At 39.6% G+C, this 21,686-nt stretch overlaps 1 pseudogene; it reads left to right on the forward strand.

Annotated features, from left to right (window-relative positions):
* Nucleotides 1–437: 437 nt before the first annotated feature.
* On the forward strand, nt 438–21,345 carry LOC129658352 (T cell receptor gamma constant 2-like; annotated as a pseudogene).
* Nucleotides 21,346–21,686: the final 341 nt, after the last annotated feature.

The raw sequence follows: 21,686 nt of genomic DNA on the forward strand, positions 1-21,686 counted from the left end.
TACAGGTGTAAAAAGAATGATAGTTCAGGGAAAGAATATAAATTCGTTTAATCACCGGACAAGACCATGGCATCAATACTAACACTGAAACACTGAACTGATGGGAACTTAGCCCAGTTCAGCTCTGCTCACTCCACTAGGCCACAGGCAAACTTGTCCACATTTCTCTGCCTGCCCCTCCATCTGATCCCTCTGCTTGCAGTTCTGAGCTCTCAGTACTCAGGCTTCTCTTCTCCTGTGGGGGAGGTGGCTGCTCTCAGCTTGCCACAGGGGGGCCCTCCAGAAAGGCGTTGGTACAGAGAGGTGGGGCTCCTCCCCGGGTCTCAACCAGCCCCCACCTACTCTGGGCTCGGCCTGGTGGTCTTTAAGAGAGATATTCGCTGACTGACCTGCCTGTCACTTATACTGGGAATCTAGTCTAGCTCACTGTCCCAGGCATGATGCGGGTCCCAGCGCTGCTTCTGGTTTTCCTGGCTCCTGGTAAGTGTGTTGCCTGGATGTTGGGGGGATTGTTCTGTGCTTTGTGGCAATGGTGTATGTGTGTTGCGGGGCAGGGTGGTCATACTAAGAAATGATGTTTCCTCTTCCTCATTATTTTTTGTTGCTTTTCCAATTTCAGTCACGCAGGTGTCTTCCAACACGGAAGGGGAGAAGATGTCAATCACTAAGGCAACTGGGTCTGGGTCGTCTGTTGAAATCATTTGTGATCTTATTACCCAAACCCTCAAATATATCCACTGGTACAAGTACCAGGAGGGCACAGCTCCCCGACGCCTTCTTTACTACGACATCTCCTACTCAAAGGTTGTGTTGGAATCAGGAGTCAGTGAAGGGAAGTACAAAGTTTATAAAGAGAAGAGCTATACTTTTGCAATCTTAAACCTGCAAGAAAGTGATTCTGGAATGTACTACTGTGCTGCCTGGGAGAAGCACGTTGGTTTAGACTTCCTTTACACTGCACTGGAAATTTTGCTTGTCATGGCCAAGCACAGCCGTGGTATACAGTATAGACCAACCCTTGCCTCACTTACTGCCCCCAATTCTCTTTACTCTGAAGGAAGAGAAATCCTGAGTTCAATGCCCATTCCCCAACATTTATATTCAATTACTACTCACCCCTCCTCTCAGAAGCCACATTTTTTCTAAAACTAGATCCCCACCTTTAGGCCTCAGGCAAGCAGCTGCCAGGCAACATATTCTTTTAGCTCCCCTAGGAGCTAGTGGCGGAGAAGGCAATGGCACCACACTCCAGTACTCTTGCCTGGAAAATCCATGGTCGGAGGAGCCCGGTGGGCTGCCATCTATGGGGTCGCTAAGAGTCGGACACGACTGAAGCGACTTAGCAGCAGCAGCAGCAGTAACAGGAGCTAGTGGAGTCTATTTCACCTTCTCTTTAGGACAGACAGGGCACCTAGGATTGATCTGTTCCTGGAGATATTTAGGAGAATAGAATGAAATGATTAGCTATACTGAATCATTTATCTAATCATTATCCAAAGCAGATGACAGGGAATGAAGCACTTTCATTATTCAGGATTATGAAGAATGAGAAAAGATAAATGAAAACTTGGACTTTCTGAACCTCAAGCTAGTATCTGACTTATATTTTGAACAAACTGATATTTTCCTTACATCACCAACCAGGGCATGGCCGACACAGGGAAAGTGTAGGCAAAAAGTGATTGCCGTAGTTGGGCTAACCGTTGTATTCTACTTACAGCTTCTGTTCAACCCACAGCCAGAACTGTTCTGTTTTAAACAAGCAAAGCCAGAGAGTCTTTCCACCCAGTCTCCAACTTTGATATGACCAAATTCTAAACTGGAATGAGACTTATCAGATTATATTTTTCTTAATAATTCATTTGAAAAAACAATTTGGGTCAACAACCAGACAATGAGTGGTATCTATTTCAACTGAAAGTTCAATTAAGAAAAGGGTGAGGCTTTCTTATTGGGTTAGGTTTAAGAACATAAATTAATACTGAAGTACAGAAATGCCAGATTCATATGTATATGTCTCTTTTATACTGGATCCTTCAAATTTCTATCAGGACAGTGTTTCTTAAACTGTGGTCCGTGGACCACCTGCATCAGAAATATCTGGATTTGAGTAAAAGTGCACGTTCTGGGTGGAATTCAACACCATGAACACAAATCCTTGACTGACAGCTGGAAATGAAGCTTCAATAAGCTCCACGTGAAAGTAAAGTGCTCAGTCATGTCTGACTCTTTGCGACCCCATGGACTATACAGTCCATGGAATGCTCCAGGTCAGAATACTGGAGTGGGTAGCCTTTCCCTTCTCCAGGGGATCTTCTCAACCCAGGGATCCAACCCAGTCTCCCGCATTGCAGGAGGATTCTTAAGCTCCATAGCTGATTCTTATTCAAGTTGATTTATAAGAACTGCTGTGCTAGCAGTAACAGATAAAGTGGCATGTCTCCCTCTGAAATGGGCTGATTCCCAGCCTGACACAGGAAAGCATTCTAGAATATTGCTTATGGGCTTATCCCCAACCCCAAATCCCTCCTGTTCTGTTGCACCCTGGATGCTGCTGCTCTCCCTGGTCACCACACTTCTCCATGAGAATCCCACAACCACCAGTCAAGGTTTCAGGCCCTTCTCACTTCTGTGACTGCAAAGAAGAAGGGATTGGATAGTAAAGGAACCAATTTGAACTTGCTTCTCTGGGCCAGGGACCATGTATTTTAACTATTTTGCAACTTCAGAAAGCCTGAAGCATAAACTTACTGTCATTTATATTTTTCCAATGTTGTTTAGGTTCTGTTCTGCACATTTATTTTTTTGATCTGCTTTGAATTCAAATTTTGGGTATGGGGGTAATGTAGAGAACTCTCCGCAGAGAATATTTTATACAACAAATTTTTCCTGACATCTGAGTTCTAAGAATTTTTTATGAGAAAAAATAGGCATAACAACTCTATCGAGCCAAAGAAAAGTATCAGGATGGAACACAAAGACATGCCTCTTGATGATCATGTTTGGTGCTGCACTGCTCCATTTCACCCTGCTGGGAAGTACAGAAATATTCTCCATAGGTGGCAGGAAAAGAGAGCAGAGGACTTCCAGCTCAGTCATGGGCACTGAATTGATAGGTTGGTTTGATCACTTTCTTTTCTGGAATTCTTCACTGAAATTCTTTTGGACACACTCCTGACCTCACTGGTAACAGCCTGAGAGCTGCTTAGAAATGTGATAAGAACCTGAGCATTAGGGTGTATGGTGTGACTAAGAGGTCATTGTGCCTGAGCTGGGAGAGGACAAGTTCATGGAGGAGGTGGCCACCACATTGAAAAAATTCAAAAGTGAATCAGGGATTTTCGGAAGCAGCTGTACAGAGTGTTAATTGACTTACTGTGCTCAGTTCAAAAACTGTGTTGGAGCATGTCCCTTTCCACCTATGACACCCTTTTTTTCTAATATATGTAGGTACCCACACAAGACATATAGCAACCTTGTTCAATGTTCTCAACTTCAGTCTCTTCATTAATTGAAAGGATGTAATGAATGTTCCCACGTTGTAGGATTGCTGGAAGAATAATTGGGTCAATACATATAGAGAACTTAGACCTGTGCCTGTCACACACTAATAACCATTAGTGCTTGTCAATGTTATCTGTGGCCTCAGGCCTGAGTAAAGAGAGTATTAGTGAGACAGACAAGAGTCCTCCACAATGAGCTTTCCTCCCAGGAGCCACTTGGAGTCCAGATGGTTGAAAGACAAAACCACAGCCTTGGCTGAGATAGGCCCATTACTCTTTGCTTCCTCTCTGCTGCCAAAAGTATTCGGCAAGGGCTGAGCACCAAGGAGGTGTCAGAAGTCTTAGTGGAGCTAGAAGATTTAAATTAATATGTAGCTGAATAAGAAAGGGCTTCCCTGGTGGATCAGCTGGTAAAGAATCTGCCTGCAATGTGGGAGACTTGGGTTAAATCCCTGGGTTGGGAAGATCCCCCAAAGAAGGGAAAGAAAGGGAAAGGCTGGCCTGGAGAATCCCATGGACTGCAGTCCATGGGGGTCACAAAAAGTCGGATACAACTAAGCAACTTTCACTTCACTAAATAAGAAAATGAGAGGGTCTACTTTTGTCACACTTGGCATGGTTGAACCAGTAAGAGGGATCAGTATAACAGCTTCTGGAATCGTTTTCTATACTGAAAGAATAGGTCTTTGGAGAAGAACATCTCAACGTTTCAAACTTCCTGTATCTCCTTGGCACAGAAAAAAATAGAATATTTGCACCCAGCTCCCTCTTTACCCTGGTTTGCTGTGAAGTGATTGAAATCTTCCTGAAGGACTTGGATAAGATGGCTCCCTACAACCTTGACCATGAAGCTCCACCACACAGAGTGTGTATTGGGATATTAAAACATCTTTTTACTTTCAGCATTGTTAATAATTTGAATTTCCCCATGTGAATACCTTAGAAATTCTGACAAACATGTTAATATTTATTGTACCAACCTCACTGTCACTGCAGTAACCTGGGTCCTCAGACACCCCTCAGTGGCTTATGACGACCATCTCTGAAACATGTCTGCTTCCCTGGGATTGCGCCCTTGACCAACTCACCATCCTGCACTTTATCTTCGTAAAGCTCAGAGCTGATCATGTCACTCTCCTCTCTACAATCTTCAGTATCTTCTCGTAATGAATTCTTTAAAAAAAAAAAATACCGATTTGGAAATGCTGTGGAAAGGAAAGATTGTCTACATTCTTCTTTCTTAAAAATTAAGTACGTCTCCTGTTCTCTTTTCATCTTTCTGTTCCAAGTTTCTCTGCCCAAGGACCCAATTAGTTTCCACTTGTTCTTTCTAGCTCACACCTCTAGATGCTTTAAAATATAAATCTAACTTATGGTGTTTGATAGAAAGCTATTTTTGTTTTTGCAACAAATAACCAACGGTTCAAATCTAGTTTTAAAATAATCTATCATTTCTCCAACATTTAAACATGCTTTTATAGTAGTTTTATTTCAGTATATACTTGGAGTATTGGCTAGAAGATTTCTGTTTCATTTATGTCTCAATATTCCTATACCATTATCATATTATTTGCAATAGCAGATGAGTTCTGCTATGCCAAATATCTATTCATTATTATTCTTAAAAAATAATTTTTTAATTATTTCATATTTATATAACTTAAATAGCTTACTCCCCAATGCTTGTAACATAGAACAAAAACAAAATATTTTCTTAATTCTGATTGGAATTATAAGCATATACATGAATTTAGAAAGATTAGCATCTTTATGATTTTCAGTTTTTCTTTTACAACTATGATATGTCTTCATTTATTCAGGTTTAATTTTAATGCCCTTTACTAAAATCTAATACTCTTCTTCTTATAGTTCTTGTATTTCCTTAAAAGTTAATAAATGATTAAATAAATGATTTTATAACTCCATACTTATATTTTGCATTTTATTATTCAAAACTTTTGTAAATTTTGAAATGTATACAACTCCTAAAGCTCCTGACAATTCAATTCATGGTGTTAGAATAAGAAAAAACAGATCACAAGGTATCAGAGAGGTACCAACTAGGTATCATTCAAATCTAGATGGGAGCGGGGTTCAGGATGGGGAACACGTGTACACCCGTGGAGGATTCATGCTGATGTATGGCAAAACCAATACAATATTGTAAAGTAATTAGCCTCCAATTAAAATAAACAAATTTAAATTAAAAAAAAATCTACATAGGTGCAAAGAGTATTTGACAACTGAAAGCACTAATAATTTTTAATTACCAAAAAAATGTTTTCAACAAAATATCCACTCAGGTCTCTCTTCCTCTTCTATGATGTTGAGCGATGTGGGCTGCTGTGAATGAGCAGTTGCCCACCGTGTCCTCATCTTACTTTCATCCTCAGGGCAGAAGCAATGACTGCCTCCTGGACTAAAGATGGGAGCAGGTGGATCTAGCGAGATCCACCTATGGGATTCTATGGGAATAGTCAGGGCCTGTCCTCTCTGGGGCCTGGCAGAGGGTCAGCTCATCTGTGCTCAATGGAGCACTCAGCTGCTTCTGGCAACTTCTTTTTCCCATGATTGAGGATGAATGGTTTAAGATTACACTACAGGCTCCAAGAGACTACCTTCAACATATCAGAGAAATGGATATTACTTTCAAGTTTTAGTTTAAATAAAGAATTTATTATTTCAAAGGAGAAAGAATTCTGCAAATTTCTTTCTTTATCCTAGGAAAAATAAGTTATCCCAGGACTTGTTTTCTCACCTTGTGTTGGCATGATAAAGAATCTTGTTGCCCGATTAATGGAGAACTTTGCTCACGTTTCACAAATACACTTGTGATGGTATATTTGCATTTTCAGTTACTGAAGAGATTCCTCCTTTCAGAAATACATTCCCAAATTGCTAACAGACTGGCCCTGGTCATTGTGAGAACAGAAGAGACTTTATCTGATGCATTTTCTGAGCAGTTTCAACAGAGTTGAACATCTGGAAATTTAAAAAAAAAAGTTTTAATTCTTTGAATCTTTTTCCTGGAAATGTAGAAAAGTAGGTGGCTAACCAGTTGGTGCCAAACTCTTCTTTTTCTCTTTTTAATTCCTTCATCTATTATCAGTATTTTCAATGATTTCTCCTCCAAGGAAAACAAACATTTGTGTCCATTTAGGTGAGGAAAACTTGTAAAACATCAAATGCTGTAACCCTAACCCTAACCTATGTTCAAGGACTTCCAAAACAATCCACGAGATCAAATTGCCAGGACAAACTGCTGTCACGGCCTGAAGCTTAGGAGAAGGCTAAGATTTTTGTAGGAGCTTTAATCAGTGTGACAGTCCAGGAATGAAGAAAATATTTGGAAAAGTGATTGAGCTCATAGTAGCTCCCCCTTGTCAGTAACTTTTTTTCTACTTTTACCTTGGTTATAAAAGACTGGCAGATTTTTAAAAATTAATATTCCTTTTATCTGACTGTCACATTCTTGGCCTCAACATAAGAATAGCAATTCTGCAGCTACTGGACATTGTGTAGGGAAACTAAATTACTTTGCAACTAATATATTCTCTGCTTGGATGTAGACTAAAATTCTCCTTTTAAAACACACACACACACACACACACACAATAGACTAAAATTAGATAGTAAAACATTTTGAGGACCATGTATGCTTTATTGTTTCATTTATGTTTCAATATTCTTACACCTTTAATATACTATATCATTATGTTGGTAAAAGTTATTGGTTCAATTCCTTTTCTTATAGACAGTATATTAAGTGAGAAACACTTTTCTTAATTATTTGTCCTCTAGAGTTTGAAATAAAGCACAGTGCTCCTATCTCACAATAATCTTTAATCTTTATATTATTGGTTTTCATCTCATCCTTAAAGTCTGTGCATAAAAATTCATATAGTAAATGACTATGCTGCTGCTGTTAAGTCACTTCAGTCGTGTCCGACTCTGTGCGACCCCTGAGACGGCAGCCCACCAGGCTCCCCTGTCCCTGGGATTCTCCAGGGACTATAGATATTGATAAACTCCACTTAACTTCTTGGAGAGAGCCTGAGATCAGTTGAAATTCCTGCAGTCACGTATCTGGCTACATTGCCTGGATATGGACCAGTTTCATGGAATTTGTGAGCTCAATGAGCCATCTCAGCTCCGAAGTCCATGAAAAGGGTCTGCATGGTTGTGCATCCTCATTTACTTATTGTCTCAGCAAATACTTATTGAGGACATTTTCTGTGCTGGATGCTGAGATAAAAGGGTAAACAAGACACAGATAGAACAAGTCCTAATGCTCAAACAGCTTCTACTCTAGGAAAGCATTCTAGATTCTGGCTTGGTTGGGACCCATGTTCTATGGTGTGTAGCTCAGAGGCAGGAGTTCTTGAATTGACGAGCTTATTTCTCTTCCTAATTGGTGTAATAGTTATTATGTTTAATGAAAGCATTTGATGAAATCTTCCTAAACCATCCTGTTGAATATTTTAATATTAGCTACTATTTTCTGAGGGCCAGACACCATGATAGGGGGTTTCAGTGCCTTATCTCTTTCTTCAACAGTAATCTTCTTATTCCCACTTTGTTGGTAAGGAAATAGATTTAGAGAAGTTCTGGTACTTGCTTAAAATTATATGACAGGTTACATTACAAAGTTTAGGATCCAATAGAGACTTGTCTATTCTAAAGTGCATGGTCTGAACAATTAAGTCATATGAGAAATATTTAAGTCATATTTTTATGTTCTGAGTATTAACTGTTCCTAACAGTAGGAACCACTGTTTTTCAATTAGCTCATAAGTTGTTTTACTACTCATGTGTGAAAACAATGCTTCTGCTTCTAATCATGGCACTAAAATGACTTCTCTTCCCCTTAAAAAGTTTATAGAAGTCATATTGAATATAGACTTATTAAATATTCAAAATAGGATTCTTAGTGTATCTCAACAGAATGACACCATTGCATTGAATTTTCTTTCTGTTTTGCATCATATTTGTCAGAAATATTGAAGCTTTAAAAGAAATGGAGCATTTGTACTAAAGTTCATTGTACTTAATTTCATATCCCATGGCTGCTTCCAATCATGATGGAGGTAGAAAATACCCAGCCAAATACTGCAGAAAATACCAAACCCAATAAAAACCTCTTTTGAGCACAATATGATATTCATTTAATGCCCTAGAAAATATCAGTCAATTTTCAAGTCAAAAGGAGCAGTCTTTCAGCAATGAATAGCTTACAAGCTCATCATTCAGAATTCAAAGTCTGTTACCTATAGTCTGTGAAATACGTCAAAAAGAGAAAAACAAGTATTGTATATTAATGCATATATATGAAATCCAGAAAAGTGGTACAGATGAACCTATTTGTAGGGTGTGAATAGAGACACAGATGTAGAGGACCAACTTGTGGACCCATGGGGATGGGGAGGGTTGGACATATATCCACTACCCATGGGGATTGAAAGAGTACTATGGACGTATATTCACTGCTGCTGCTGCTGCTAAGTCGCTTCAGTCGTGTCTGACTCTGTGCGACCCCACCAGGCTCCGCCGTCCCTGGGATTCTCCAGGCAAGAGTACTGGAGTGGGTTGCCATTTCCTTCTCCAATGCAGGAAAGTGAAAAGTGAAAGTGAAGTCGCTCAGTCGTGTCTGACTCTTCGCGACCCCATGGACTACAGCCCACCAGGCTCCTCTGTCCATGGGATTTTCCAGGCAAGAGTACTGGAGTGGGGTGCCATTAATAGATGGCTAGCGGAAAGCTGCTGTATAACACAGGTTGCTCAGCCTGGAGCTTTGTGATGACACAGGTGTGTGGGATGGAGGGATGGGAGGGAGGTTCAAGAAGAGGATAAATTTATACATGGGGCTTCCCAGGTGGTCCTCGTGTAAAGAACCTGCCTGCCAATGTAGGAAGGTGGTTTTGATTCCTGGGTTGGGAAGATCCCCGGGAGGAGGGCATGGCAACCCTCTCCAGTATTCTTGCCTGGAGAAACCCATGAATAGAGGAGCCTGGCAGGCTACTGTCCATAGGGTCGCAAAGAGTCCGACATGACTGAAGCAACTTAGCAAGCAGGCACACAGCTACTGTGTTGCACAGCAAAAACTAACACAATGTTGTAAAATAATTATACTGCAAAAAATGTCCATAACAACTCATGTGGTCTCCTAAATGAGGATCGATTCTGGAATGAAGCTTCTTTAGAATCATTTTATATACTTACACCTCAACACATACAAATCACAAAAATACCTGTAAAACATATTGAACATACATTTATTAAATGCTCAAGTATATTATTCCTATAAATATTCCTCATTGATAAGTAGAGACATATTAACTCTGCATCACACTCTCGTCAAAGAATTGACTTTATACATGAAAGTTTTTGAAAGGAGATTTAAAACATTCAGGCAAAATGGTGAGAAAAGGTGAAACCCTACTCCCAATTGATGTAAGACGGAAACAGACGTAAGCTAAGCAGCCCAGGCAGAGAAGGGACGGTTCTTCAGTTCCTGACACATTCATACTGTATGTTATTTGCTGGGAGTCACCTCTGTGTCATGGTAGCCCGGCCAATTTCTCTCTACATTTCTGTAAGTATTGAAACGATATGGACACGATTTTAAAACAGGCACAATTTTTAAAAATTCTGTATATTTTGTATCTTTATCAAAGAATTAAGATTTGCAAATGTATTATCTGATTCCTCCTGCCATATTGGAGTTAGAACTTACTAAATTATCAACCCCCAGGGCAGAAAAGGAAACAAGCTATAATGCACAGACTATTATTTAAAATGCTAGTTTAAATGCTAGTTTAAAATTTAAAATGCTAGTTTCCAAAATCTATTTGAGAAGACATAAGATAAAATACATAGGTACAGACCATGGCAAAAAATAAGACTAGAAGATCAGAGTCACTCAGGGAAGTAGAAGGAAAGAGGCCTGTGATGACCTAGCAGGAAGCACAGGATAAGATTTCAATCTCCTCTATCTCTATTAAAAAAAAGTAAGCAAAAAATTTAAAAGATGAAAAATGTAGTGGAATAACAGTTATAATTAACTTTCGTGTGATAAGGGAACACACCAAATTTTACAGTAAGCTATGTTTTTCCTACCATAAAATTAGAAAGGACCTCGATGCTAAGTCTTTGGAAGGAAAATGAAGAAAAAGGGGATCATTGACTTCAACATCTATTCTATAAAATGGAAGAAATAGTCTTGAAATAAAGCCAGTTCATGCCTTTGGTGCATCAATAGTACAAGCATCATAAAATTTACTGTCATTCATTTGGTGACCCTGCAGAGAGGGTCAGGCAGGTAAGGTATTGGTGATGAGACATGACTGTCCACTCACCCACAAAAAATTGAATTTGAGTTACTTGTCTCTCTTTAGCATGCTTTATCCCATTTGGTGAGAAAAATGAGATTTAAATGTATGTTTTTGTATGTCCTGTAGAGAGATCATCATAGGTACCTGGTCTCCTTTTGTATACTCATTCCCACCATACCACCTGAAAGTGAAAGTGAAAGTGAAGTTGCTCAATTGTGTCCGACTGCGACCCCATGGACTGCAGCCTATGAGGCTCCTTTGTCCATGGAATTTTCCCGGCAAGAATACTGGAGTAGGTTGCCATTTTCTTCTCCAGGACCATACCACCTATCCTCCCTGAAATAGGCTCCCCGATGATAGACCAAAAGAGATTTTTTAAATATATTTTTTTCTAGTTTTTAAAATTTATTTTATAATTGGTGGAAAATTTCTTTACAATGTTATGTTGGTTTCTGCCATAATTATACACATATCACCTCCCTCTTGAGCCTCCCTCCCCTCTCCTCACCCCCCTTCTAGGTAATCATAGAGCGCCAAACTGGACTCGCTGTGTCAAATAGCAGCTTCTCACGAGTTATCTATATTACACTTGGTAGTGTATATATGCCGATTCTCCTAATAAAAGAGATTGTTTAAAAATGTGTTCATGAATGTTGGAAGCCTTGATATGGGGCACTTAAAAGTCACACCTCACTTTAACATGTGGAGAAAGAATGAAGGCCAACGTGTAATCTATCCTCTGTTACTTAATAGCTGGGACTTTTTTCAAGTTACATGATGGCTTGAATTTCTCTTCCCATTGAAAATAAGAGCAGCAGTGACCACTAACCATCTACTGCAGATGAACAGCCAGCCTGTAATTCAATGGCAACTTTTCTTCCTTTTACCTCTTGCTGGATTGTTTCAATCCACACCACGTTTGTATTTATCTAGCAACTCTTTTTAATGACTACTTTATTTTCCCCTACAGATAGAGACCTTGATGTAGACATGTCCCCCAAGCCCACTATGTTTCTTCCTTCAATTACTGAAATCAACCACAATAGTGCTGGAACATACCTTTGTCTTCTGGAGAATTTTTCCCTCATGTTATTAAAGTTTATTGGAGAGAAAAAAATGGCAACAGAGCTCTGCTATCCCAACAGGGAAACACCACGAAGACCACTGACACATACCTGAAGTTCAGCTGGTTGACCCTGACTGAAAAATCCATGGAGAAGAAACACATATGTATCATCAAACACGAGAAAAATAAAAGATGAAAATATCAGGAGATCTTTTTTCCTTCAGTTAATGAAGGTATGTGTATATACCCAAGGCAGCCTTCCAGAACATTTTTTTCAAAGGTAAAACCCCATATTTTCTGTAAAGCATTAATGACAAACAAATATAAATCTTTTTTTAAATGTTGAGCTATTTCCTTACAGAATGGAAAAAGTGTAGGGTTTGAAGCTTAAGAAAGAGATCAGTTCAGTTCAGTCGCTCAGTCGTGTCCGACCCTTTGCTACCCCATGAATTGCAGCACGCCAGGCCTCCCTGTCCATCACCAACTCACCAATAAAGAAAGAGATAAATGTGCTTAAATATTACCCATCTTGATTTCATCAGCAAAAACATTAAGTTTATAATGATGCCTTTTAGGATTGTTATATGGCTTAAAGAAAACAATGTATATTGTTTTACAATATAGGAAGCACCTATAGAGTTCATAGCATACTTACTTGTTCAGTCTCTCAGTCGTGTCTGACTCTTTGCGACCCCATGGACTGCAGCATGCCAGCATGAGCACACAAAGACAAATGCCACTGTTGTTGATCTTACATGATCAGGAAGGAAGAATAATTGTGTCTTTTATGAATATTCTGCTTATCAAGCAAAGTCATCTCATTTCAATCTTGCTTACTCAAACTAAGATCCATAAATGCGTATTATTGACAAAATGGTGTTTGTATGAGAGAGTCAGATTGCAGCTCAATAGAAAGTGGAATAACTCAACTACTGTACTTTTGTCATGGTCCATGGTCTTATGTTTTCAAGATTTGTGTTTTATATACCACCATAAGGTAAAATTTTGTAGACAAAATTAGGGTGAGGCTAAAGTGTAGAGACTTACATTCTATATAATGAATGTATTTCTTGCTAATGGAAAATTCCTCCCACAACTCTCAGTGTAGCCCTAGCACATGCTGGGCCTGGAGGGATTTCTGGATGAACACACTGGGGTGAATTACTCTTCTAGGAGGATGCCCTACAGTAATGAGTATATGGCTTTTCTGTACTCACTCAAAAGTTCTGAATCAGTTAAAGTCCTGAGTATGAACACAACTGCCCAAAGGTCAGTTTGAACTTTTTTCTCTTTGGTTAAAAACCCTTTTTAAGCAGTGGGAAGCATGCCCAAAATATAATAAAATGTACAGAGACTTTTGCACTGAGCCATCCATATTTTTGAAGTAAGTTTCTCTGATCTTTAGTTTGTCCAGTGATCAAATTAGGTTGAACCACTTGCTTTGAACATTTTGTTCTGGGACTGCAATGAAGAGTAAGTGAAGTAATGACAGTGGAAATGCTTGCTTTCAAAAACAACACAGGTGTATTTATTCATATATTCATTGTGGTTTTTTTTGTACCTTTTATAAGACTCTTTAAGATTACAAAATAGCCCTGAATCTTTATTTCCGTGGCTAAGAAATAAAGAGGAAGCAAACAGACAAAGTGCGGGTTTAATATAACTACGGACTTAATTGTCCTTAGATTCTAAGTTTTCTAGTGATCAGAAAAAAATAAGAATTCAAGTAACTTTCATGGTGATGTTATCATAAAGGAGAGAAGGTTTGGGTTATAATGTGTTACACTTAGCACTTAATTGACCAGACAAACATTTCCCACAGGCTACTCATGGCATCAAAGTTAATAAGGGTATTTCTGTCAACTTCATTCTGCAGCAAATTTCTAAGGAGGAACCCAGTTGACTACTGTGACTCTGCTTTCCTCTATCCAACAAATCATTATCTATACAAGACATGTTTTACTCATATGTATGCCTTTAAAATCACTGCAGATGGTGATTGCAGCCATGAAATTAAAAGATGCTTACTCCTTGGACACCACCCTTAAGGCAGAAAGTGAAGAGGAACTCAAAAGCCTCTTGATGAAAGTGAAAGTGGAGAGTGAAAAAGTGGGCTTAAAGCTCAACGTTCAGAAAACAAAGATCATGGCATCTGGTCTGATCACTTCACGGGAAATAGATGGGGAAACAGTGGAAACAAAAATCACTGCAGATGGTGACTGCAGCCATGAAATTAAAAGACGCTTACTCCTTGGAAGGAAAGTTATGACTAACCTAGATAGCATATTCAAAAGCAGAGACATTACTTTGCCAACAAAGGTCCATCTAGTCAAGGCTATGGTTTTTCCAGTGGTCATGTATGGATGTGAGAGTTGGACTGTGAAGAAAGCTGAGCGCCGAAGAATTGATGCTTTTGAACAGTGGTGTTGGAGAAGACTCTTGAGAGTCCCTTGGACTGCAAGGAGATCCAACCAGTCCATTCTGAAGGAGATCAGCCCTGAGATTTCTTTGGAAGGAATGATGCTCAAGCTGAAACTCCAGTACTTTGGCCACCTCATGTGAAGAGTTGACTCATTGGAAAAGACTGTAATGCTGGGAGGGATTGTAGGCAGGAGGAGAAGGGGACGACAAAGGATGAGATGGTTGGATGGCATCACTGACTCGATGGACGTGAGTCTGAGTGAACTCCGGGAGTTGGTAATAGACAGGGAGGCCTGGCGTGCTGTGATTCATGGGGTCGCAAAGAGTCGGACTTGACTGAACGACTGAACTGAACTGAACTGAACTACTCCTTGGAAGGAAAGTTATGACCAACCTAGATAGCATATTCAAAAGCTGAGACATTACTTTGCCAACAAAGGTCGGTCTAGTCAAGGCTATGGTTTTTCTAGTGGTCATGTTTGGATGTGAGAATTGGACTGTGAAGAAAGCTGAATGCCGAAGAATTGATGCTTTTGAACTGTGGTGTTGGAGAAGACTCTTGAGAGTCCCATGGACTGCAAGGAAATCCAACCAGTCCATTCTAAAGGAGATCAGTCCTGGGTGTTCTTTGGAGGGAATGATGCTGAAGCTGAAACTCCAGTACTTTGGCCACCTCATGCGAAGAGTTGACTCATTGGAAAAGACTCTGATGGTGGGAGGGATTGGGGTCAGGAGGAGAAAGGGATGACAGAGGATGAGATGGCTGGATGGCATCACTGACTCGATGGATGTGGGTTTGGGTGAACTCCGGGAGTTGGTGATGGACAGGGAGGCCTGGCATGCTGCAATTCATGGGGTTGCAAAGAGTCGGACATGACTGAGCAACTGAACTGAACTGAATTTATGCCTTTTTAAAAATTGCAAATAAATACAATTCTTGCCTCAGGTTTTCTATAGTCAGGGGATTATAAATGTGATTTGACCTGTTTTTCTGTCTTTTAAAAAATTCCACTGAAATGCCAAGCCCCCGTAATAAAACTGTCATTGCTAAGAATACTTGATATATATAGAAGAGAAGATGGTTTTAGTGTCCACAATGGTGGAATTCTGTTTTCTCTCTATAGATTAATTTTTTGCATTTCTATGGATTATTTTTACAAAGTGAAGTGAAGTCGCTCAGTCGTGTCTGACTCTTTGAGGCCCTATAGACTGTAGCCTACTATAGACTGTAGCCAACAGGCTTCTCCATCCATGGGATTTTCCAGGCAAGAGTTCTGGAGTGGGTTGCCATTTCCTTTCTAATTGTTACAAAGTACCTTCCATATGTTTTTTCTCATTTAATGCCCCACGGTGATCCTTGGAACTCTGGCTCTGCCATCTCTGGTATGACTCGCGGCAAGTTACCCTCTAATTCTTATTCCTGTTTCATATCATGAAATCTTCCAAAACACAGTTCACTCCAGTGTCACTGGGACAAGATATTGCATGTGAAGTATTTAAATTAGTGCCTGGCACAGTAATAATCACTCAATGACTGTTAGAGTCTCAATATTGTTTTCTTTATTCCCACCCACACCACATCTGTAGAATCTTGTGCAAGAGTAGCTGATAATGGGAATATGAGTGATATGGAAAGGTGTGGCTGGTTGTTTATTTTTCCCGGATTGGAAATTTGCTTGAGCCAGACCCCTTCAAACATGAGATTCCACTTTAGTTTCTGGGATCAGATGAGTTCATTTTGATGCTGAATTGACCTACTGAATTGCACAGAATCAGACCAACTATTCTTGGATTATGGGGCTCCTATTTTTAATGAATGTTTCTTTGTCAGCAGAGTATATACTTATATGTGTGTGTTACAATAACACATGTATAAACCCATGTGCACACTGTCAAATAACAGGCATGAAGAGTTTATTAATAACTGTTCTCATTTCTTGTAGTTGTCACTTCAATTGTCATTACTACTGAACTTCCAAATGGCGGTTTGATGGATGAAAGGGATATGTTTTTATATATGTTTGCCTGTAAGTCAGGCTTCAGTCATTTTTCCCTTCTGATTATTTTTCCTTTTGAAGTTTTCGTGGCTTAAAAGGCAACCCACCCCAGTATTCTTGCCTGAAAAATTCCATAGACAGAGGAGCCTGGCGGGCTACAGTCCATGGGGCCTCAAAGAGTCAGACAGGACTGAGCAACTGAGCAAAGTAAAAAAGACCAATTATCTGCAATTGTGGGGTTCATCATTATCAAACTTTTAATGACTCCTCTTTTGTCTCTCTGTCAGGAGAATATACATACATATGTACAGATATATGCACACAAACACACATGTGTATGTACAGGCATATGGACAGACTAAAATAATAGGCAAGGTTAACTGATAATATTTGATTCATTTCTGTTAGAAGGCACTGATATTTATTCTACAAAAGCTGTCCAACACAGGAAAATGGTAAATTTTTGAATATATATGCATTCGTTTCATCCTCTAGTTTTTCCCCCTCCTAATCAAATTATCTTTTTAACTTCCCTGGTCTATAGTGGGAAAGACTATAGTGGATTTGTGGGGCTGATATTTTTAATCAGTGTCTCTCCTGACTCTTTATTGGCAAAGTATATATTTTATATATATATATATATATTTAAATACATAGATTATACATGATAAAATATGTAGATTATGAGTGTGTATATAGACACACACACATACATTCATATCACAGTGTCAAAAACTAGGTATGAACAATAAACTAATACTTGGTCTCCTTTCTTCCAGAAGTCACTGATGTTCACTCTACAAAAGCACGTCTGAACAATGAAAACAGTACGTTTTGTCTATGTTTGCCTTTATATCAGGCTACAGCACATTTTTTTCCTCAGGATAAACTTAAGTTTTGAACTTTCTTGGTTTAAGGTATAAAAATCAGACTGGATTTGCAGAAATAGACTGGGTGATATTTTAATTCAATATACTATCATTTCCAGCTGCTAAGTCACCTCAGTCGTGTCCGACTCTGTGTGACCCCGTAGACCAGGCTCCTCCATCCCTGGGATTCTCCAGGCAAAAACACTGGAATGGGTTGCCATTCGTGTCCAACTCTTAGCGACCCCATGGACTGCAGCCTACCAGGCTCCTCCGTCCACAGGATTTTCCAGGCAAGAGTATTGGAGTGGGGTGCCATTGCCTTCTCCAATCATTTCCTAGGACCCATCTTAATATGGTAAATGCTGGTTTTGGTATGAGTGGACTGTAAATTAGAGGGTATAGTGATAGGCCCTGAATTATCTAAACAATGGGCTTCATTCATTAGTGTGGCTTTGTTTCTTTTTAAAAATTATTTAAAATGTTTTTCTCTTTCTTTTTTATTTTTTAAATTATGAAAGTACAATAATACATTAACAGGAGACTTGGAAAATACAGAAAAAACTTACATATAGTTCCACTATATATTACAGTTATTTTTTAAGTAGATAAATTAAGATTTTAGTTGGAATTTCAATACCAAACTCTGAAAAATTAATAGAATGAATATATAGAAAAGTAGGACGATATAGTAGATATGAAAAATCATTATGAACCAACTCAACATAATTAAGATTTATATAATTTTCAAACAGCAGCAGGATACAAATTCTATTTAAGTTCCCATAGACTATAAACCAGGAGACACTGCAACAAGTCTGGGGACATAAAGCAAGGTGCAAAAATTTCATAGTTTTGTACTGAAATCATACAGCCTGTTCTCTTATCACTGTGGAATTATGTTATAAATCAATATCAAAAGATATTTGAAAACAGCCTACATATTTTCTAGTGCAAGCTAAGTTGTGTTCAACTCTTTGTGACCCTATGGACTCACCAGCTTCCTTTGTCCATGGGCTTTTCCAGGCAAGAACACTGGAGTGGGTTGCCATGCCCTTTGCCAGGGTATTTTCCTGACCCAGTGATTGAATCGTGTCTCTTTTGTCTCCTGCATTGGCAGGTGGATTCTTTACCACTAGCACCACTTGGGAAGCCTCATTTTCAAGGGCAACATGATGTTTACCAAGAGAGATCTTTGATTAAGCCATCGAAAGCCTCAATAAAGTTGAAAGAATGAAAAAACACAGAAGGTGATTGTAGAGAAAGTTGAAAGAAAGAAATAAAGTGAAGTCACTCAGTCGTGTCCGACTCTTTGTGACCCCATGGACTGTAGCCCACCAAGCTCCTCCATCCATAGAATTTTCTAGGCAAGAATACTGGAGTGGGTTGCCATTTCCTTCTCCAGGGGATCTTCCTGACCCAGGGATCGAACCCGGGTCTCCTGCATTGCAGGTAGACTTTCACCGTCTGAGCCACCAGAGAAGAAAGCATTTAAATGAGAAATTAATATCAAAATGAAAGATTAATATCCAAGATACTTTTGAAACCCCATGGGTTTGGAAATTAAATGTCTACTTTTAAATTATGAGTGTATCTAAGAAGAGTGTGACTTTGCTTCTAATGACCAGGGAAACCTGATTTCTCTTTGCTTCTAGATATTTTTCATCTGTATTCAATGCTAGTAGCTAACACATGAAATCTGACACTAACTGAAAGCTTCTTATGCACAAGGTGTTGTGCTGTCTCTTGCATGCATGTATTTTCTGCTTAATCCTCATTAAACTCCCAGGAGGTGGTATAATATTTCCCCTGCACCCACTTTATTGAAGGGAGCAAGCTATTAAAATTAAGTCCCTTGAACGAAGCCACACAGCTAGATCTGGGGATTCAACCCAGGCCATATGAATAAATGGTTTATACACTTACTCGATTCTCTATTCCTCCTTTATGATATAGATATAGAGCAAGAATCCCAAAGCCCAGGCCCTGAGAAGGGTGTGAGTGCATGGGCTTCTCAGTATCACAGACTGAAATTTAAACACCAGTTCTTTTCTTTATTAGCTATATGAAAAATGGGTAAATTCCTTATGTTTTCTGAGCAATATGTTCCTCTTTTGCTATTAGGGAACAGATTCCTTGGAGATTCTCAATCCCTTTGTCAGATCCCCAGATTGGGAAGACTGATGTGGGGCCTAGAACCTTCGCAACAGTGTGAGAACTTCTTTGATGGTATTGTTCTCCAGTTTGTGGGTCACCTACCCAGGGGGTATGGGATTTGATTTTAACGTGATTGCACCCCTCCTACCATCTCATTGCAGCGTCTCCTTTGTCCCTGGAACCTGGGGTATATTTTTTGTGCATTCCAACATCCTCCTGTCTGTGGTTGTTCAGCAGCTAGTTGTGATTTTAGTGTTATTTCAGGAGAAAAGTGTACATCCTTCTACTCTGTCATTTTGGGATAGTCAACTCATTGGAAAAGTCCCTGATGCTGGAAAAGATTGAGGGCAGGAGGAGAAGGGGGTGATGGAGGAAGAGATGGTTGGATAGCACCAACTCAATGACATGAGTTTGAGCAAACTCCAAGAAACAGTGAGGGACAGGGAAGCCTGGCATGCTGCAGTCCATGGCGCTGCAAAGAGTCGGTCATGACTTAGCGACTGAACAACAATAGGGAACAATCACACCAACTCAGTTATTAGAGAGATAAAATCACATATGTGGAAAGTCTTCCACAAGGAATCCATTTAGCTAGCACAGAATCAGAACTAGTTGGTGGCCCTTTCTCCCTACATGAAGGTTCTTAGTGAATTTAGATGCTCTGGCTCTGGTCCTGCTGACCCCTCCTCCATTCCCAGTATCAGGGGACCCGGAATTCATCTAACATCTGACCTAACCAAGGACAGTGAGTTAAGAGCATGTCACCTTCTGAGATCCTTTCCATACCAAATGCTAGTGATTCTGGAGTTCTGACTCTATTGAAATAAAGTGTGGAAAAGGAAAATTTCCACAGGAAGAAACTCAGCTTTATAGTTAATTGAGTAGACAAGTCAGGTCCATCATCATTGTTGTTAGTTTTTGACATCATATATTTCTTGCAAAACTTCAGAGGAGAGTAAGGGCAATTTTCCTATAACGTGACAGCTGTGATGTTAGAGATCGAAGGAAAACAGGTGAGTGAGGCTTGAGCTCCTGAAGTTTCAGGAACCTGGGATCAAGACTTCGATCCATTATTTACAGTATCCTCTTTACTAAAAGCCCCTGCCCACACGACTGTGAACCCCACCTGATTTCCATGGCTTGTATTCTTCTTAGGAATCTCATTGATGCACAGTATATAATGGCTCAGATGCCAAATCAGCAGTTTAACTTCATATTTATACTTAACTCTGATGTCTCGAGTATTTATTGCACATGGAGATGCAGGATTACAGAGCAGCTAAGACTGCGTTCTTCAAAGTCATGTTGCTGCAATTGAAATGTGGCTTCTGGTACTTTTTAAATATAAGGCATTGGGCAAATTATTTCTGTGTTCAGTTTACTGGTAAGATGGGATTGAAACTAATAATCTCATCATTTATTTTAAAACTTATATAAGAGTAGAATTTTACATACAAAGCTCACAGAATAGGTGTTTGACATGTGATTAGTGGTTAATGATCATTACCTATTATTATTACTCAGAGATGTGGTAGGGGCAAAAACAGGCTAAATGCTATTTATCAAAAATACTTTTTTCTATTGGACTCATTCATTAAAAACATAACCTTGCTTTTTAATATTTTGGGAGGATCTAGTGAATTCAGCTGAGGCTGTTGATTGACTTGAACTGTCCAGTGGGTTCTGCGTTGTACTGGTGTGACAGTGTTCGTGGTGGTTGTACTTGTTTTCTTTGGGGTTTGATGGTGCAGAGGTGTCACTAGGTTACTAGAAATAAATAGCTGTGACCACTGCTTCCATTAATATATCCTATTCTCTCAAAAGAACACTTGAAACTAACCAAAATGACTTCTCCTAGCTACCCTGCAACTACAGCTCATGAACACCTCTGCCTATTACACCTACTTCCTCCTCATCCTCAAGAGTGTGGTCTATTTCGTCATCATCAAAATGATGACATCTATGATGTCATCATCATCATCATCACCTTCTCTGTGTGTTTAGAAGAGGCATCTGCTGTGATGGAAAGAGCTCATGACAGAGGGGACCACAAAAGGGTCAATTTTCCTTCATCATCTATCCCTAAAATTCTCTACTTTCTTGCTGGGTTTGGACTGTCTCAGTTCATAGGTGTATTTATCTATTATGTCGTTTTTAGGTAACAATTTTTCAAGCCACTGGGCAAACAGAGAGTTTGACTCTGTAACAAGGAATTCTGCCATTACTTGGGGCAGGGCCCAGGGCTGGTCCGGGGAGCCCCTCCCACCACTGTCCCCACAACCTCAGCAGCTCCTCCCACCCCCGAATCCACAGGCCTCCTGAGCACACACAGCAGGCAGCTCCCC

The sequence above is a fragment of the Bubalus kerabau genome, chromosome 8 (assembly GCF_029407905.1).
Source record: "Bubalus kerabau isolate K-KA32 ecotype Philippines breed swamp buffalo chromosome 8, PCC_UOA_SB_1v2, whole genome shotgun sequence".
NCBI classification, from domain to species: Eukaryota; Metazoa; Chordata; class Mammalia; order Artiodactyla; family Bovidae; genus Bubalus; species Bubalus kerabau.